Consider the following 3,822-nt stretch of genomic DNA (forward strand, 5'->3'; position numbering starts at 1 on the left):
GGCTGCCATAAAAGCCTATTATTCTTTGGAGAGGTTGAACCCCATCACTTGAACAGAAAGATGGCATATATGATGTTAGCTGGGTACAGAGTTAGCTTCTTAAACATTAGATGATTCTGTGCTTCAAGCAGAGACCTCCTGTGAGAACTTCCCTGACCTTTGCTCTAATAGCAATTCCAGCACAAATTTCTAATTCCTGTGCTTAAGCAGTCTATATTTTAAATAGATAGTATGGGTTCTGTTTTCTTTTAAAATGTATATATTTATTGATTTCAGAGATAAAGGGTGAGAGAGAGAGAGAGAGAGAAGAGAGAGAGAGAAACGTCAATGATGAGAAAGAATCTTTGATCTTTTGTCTCCTGCATCCCTCCCACTGGGGATCTAGCCCACAACCCAGGCAGGTACCCTGATAGGGAATTCAACTGTGACCTCCTGGTTCACGGTCCGAAGCTCAACCATTGAGCCGCTCCAGCCAGGTGGTTCTGTTTTCTTGACAGCAGACTGATGCACAATTAGAGGAAATTGGAAAAAAAAGAAAAATATTAAAATATACTCTTTTAACAAATTATCTATTTTTATTTTTATCTTCCATGTTCTCATAAATCATAATGCAAATGTAACCATACACAGATATAGTTATTGTTTTAAATATATGTTACATTGATAACTTCATTTGTATGTTATATCAGATCTTAAGAATTACCATCTAAGAAATCTATCCTATTTAATAAAAGCCCAGCAACCATAATGACCAGAACGAGCAGAGACCAGAACCACCAGGGCCCTTGCCAGTCTGGCCCCACCCCCCAGCAAGCAGTTAGGGGTGATCAGGTAGGCAGTCGAGCTGCTGGGGGCAATCAGGTAGTCAGGATAGCAGCTCGGGGAGATCAGATAGGCAGGCGAGTGGTTAGGGGCAATGATGCAGGCAGGCAGAGCCCCGCAATCAATCGCCTCAAAGAGGGAGACCCAGGCCACAGTTTGCAGGAGGGACGCTGGGCAACTGGGGCCAGAGGCAGTGGCGACACTGTACGCTGCAGGGCGGGGCTAGTGCCATTGCAGCTCCTGAGCAGGCATGGCACCTGCAGCCTGGCCCAGGCCCCAGGGTTGAAGCCCCTCCCCACAGCTTCTGCAGGGCTGGACTGCCACTCCTCCTGCTATGATGCCTAGACAGATCCTGAATCTTTCCATGACTGTGGGCTCTCTGCCAGGGCTTGGCCCCATGATCTGACTCCCCAACTCCGCCCTGACCGCAGAGGAGCTGAAATATGCTGACATCCACAACAATGGGGCCATGATCGCCCCTTTGCACTTCCTGGAGATGAAACTGGGAAAGAGGCCTCAACCTGTGAAAAGTGAGCTAGATGAGGAAGAGGAGAGGAGGAAAAGGTGCTGGGGAAAGAACAAAGTGGCGGCAGCCCCAAGCTGGAACAAGAAGGAGTGGAAGGAGTTTCTGCAGCAGGAATCTGAGTGGCTGGAGATCATGAATGTGGAGCTGAAAACCCAAATGGAGGAGCTGAGGCAGGAGCGGCAGTACCTCATCCCAATGCTCAACCGACATCGCCCCACCTGCGTCGACAGGACTGACAGTGTTAAGACCCCAGACTCAGAAGGCAACCCACTGCTGGAGCAGCTGGAGAATAAGTGACTACAGGCTGGGAAGAGGTAGAGGAGGAGGAGGAAGAGATGAGGAGAAGGAGGAGGAGGAGGGTCCCAGAGGGCTCTTCCTTGCTGCATGAAAAACTCTTCAATGAGGCTCAACACAGCCAGCATCGGCCAGGCTTTTTTGTGAAACTCAGATCAGCCACACCAGGGGAAGAAACCCAGGCTGATGAAACCCAGGACCAAGTGCTGAGACCAAAGTAGTCCTGATGGGGGCCTGATCTGCCTGGGGTCAGGCTTGCAGGAGCCAGGACAGAGGCTCTGGGCTGCAGAGATGCCCAACCAGGCAGCTGGGAGCACTTCTCCAGCCTCTCTGCCAGGGCACCCACCCAAAGGACCTCTGAGCAGCCAGGAAAAGCCATGAGTTGCAACCAAAATTAGGCTGAGTATGGAACTCAGAGTGAAACTGCAATCTGCCTGCCCCCAGCCCTGACCCTGACCCTGACCCTGATCCTGATCCTGATGCAAGGCTGGAGAAGGGCACAGTGCCAGGCCCTGCTGTACCCACCCATCGTGATCCAGCTCAGTCCTGCCTGGAGTGGCAGCCGGGGCACATCCTCGCCAGCCCTGCTGGAGTTGCTGTGGGCACAAGGCATGGGAGCCCTTCCAAAGCACATACTCACTGAATGTTTACAGACTGTCTGCCCTGCCTGGGCTTTTCAACTGCACACGTTTTTTATACTTTCTTTTTTTAAAAATATTTTTTACAAAATAAAAGCTTTTATACAAGCAATATATAAATGGATTTGTATAATCACTTGATGTGATACAGTATAAATATGCTATGGTTTGTTTGTTACAAATAGATATTCAGCAGTTATGGCCATTGCATGTAACTTCTAAGTACTGTAGTCTCTGGGTGTTGGGGGTGGCAGGAAGTGTGGGGTGCAGTGCATTTCCATCCTGGTAAACCCTTCATAGTACTCAGTTCTGTATCACTCAGTAAACATCACTCTTACTTAAAAAAAAAAAAAAAAAGGGAGGCCCAGGCCAGGTGTGTGGCCAGCCAGCGATCGCCCTGCAGAGGGAGGCCCAGGCCAGCCAAGCCATCACACCCCATGCCTGTTGCCTGCACAGGAAGGCAGCGCTGCACAGATGGCAAGCAGTGGCAGCGGCGGGGGTGGGGCCAGCTGCCTGCAGCCAGGGAAAGGAAAGCCCTGATAGACCCTGATCTCAGGCCAGGCCTAGGGACCCTACCTGAAGGGTCCCAGTTTGTGAGAGGGTGAAGGCAGGGCTGAGGAACCCCCTACCACGAATGCATGAATTTTCGTGCACCCAGCCTCTAGTGTGTGTGTGTGTGTGTGTGTGTGTGTGTGTGTGTGTGTGTGTGTATAAAAGCCCAGAGACCAGAATGGCAGAATGACCAGAACAACAGGTGGCTATGACATGCACTGTAGCAGCCAACCAGCCTGATCTGGGCCCTGTTCTCTCCCCCTCCTCACCGCCCACTGGCCCAGCCCCGATTGGCACCCAACACCCCTATCGGGGTGGGGCTGGCCAGTCAACTGCTTGCAGCCTCTCTTCCGCTGGCTGGCCCAATGGGCCCCCATCTCTCCCCCACTGGCCAGCCCGATGGGCTCCCATCAGGGCAGGCCAGCTGGACCCCACCTGTGCATGAATTCATGCACTGGGCCTCTAGTAAAATATAAACAGACTCATAGATATGGAGAACAGACTGACAGCTGTCAGAGGGGAGGGAGGATGGGGGACTGGGTGAAAAAGGTGAAGGGATTAAGAAAAAAAAAAAATCTCAGGTACACAAACAACAGTACGGTGATTACAAGAGGGAAAGGGGGTGGGAGGAGGTTGAAGAGTAAAAAGGGGGGGTAAATGGTAATGGAAGGAGACAACTTTGGGTGGTGAACACAATACAATATATAAATAATATAATATAGAATTGTACACCTTAAACCTATATAATTTTATTAATGTCACCCCAATAAATTAAACTAAAAACAGGGGAAAAGTCTCTTTTGTCTCAATGCAAGAAAAAAAGAATTCCGTAGGTGGGGGAGGGGGCAATGGTAAGATATGTACACATATAATACCTTAATAAAAAAAAGAAAAAAAGAATTCCTATCTTGCCCTCATTATTCATATTTATTATTTTAATTAAAGCAGAGTACTCCATTGTATCAGATTATCTTCACTCTAAAGCAGAAA

At 49.3% G+C, this 3,822-nt stretch overlaps 1 pseudogene; it reads left to right on the plus strand.

The window, feature by feature from the left end:
• The first annotated feature begins 1,129 nt into the window (after window positions 1-1,129).
• LOC129147759 (jun dimerization protein 2-like) lies at window positions 1,130-1,645 on the plus strand (annotated as a pseudogene).
• The last annotated feature ends 2,177 nt before the right edge of the window (window positions 1,646-3,822 follow it).

Source organism: Eptesicus fuscus, chromosome 3 (genome assembly GCF_027574615.1).
Source record: "Eptesicus fuscus isolate TK198812 chromosome 3, DD_ASM_mEF_20220401, whole genome shotgun sequence".
Classification (NCBI taxonomy): Eukaryota; Metazoa; Chordata; class Mammalia; order Chiroptera; family Vespertilionidae; genus Eptesicus; species Eptesicus fuscus.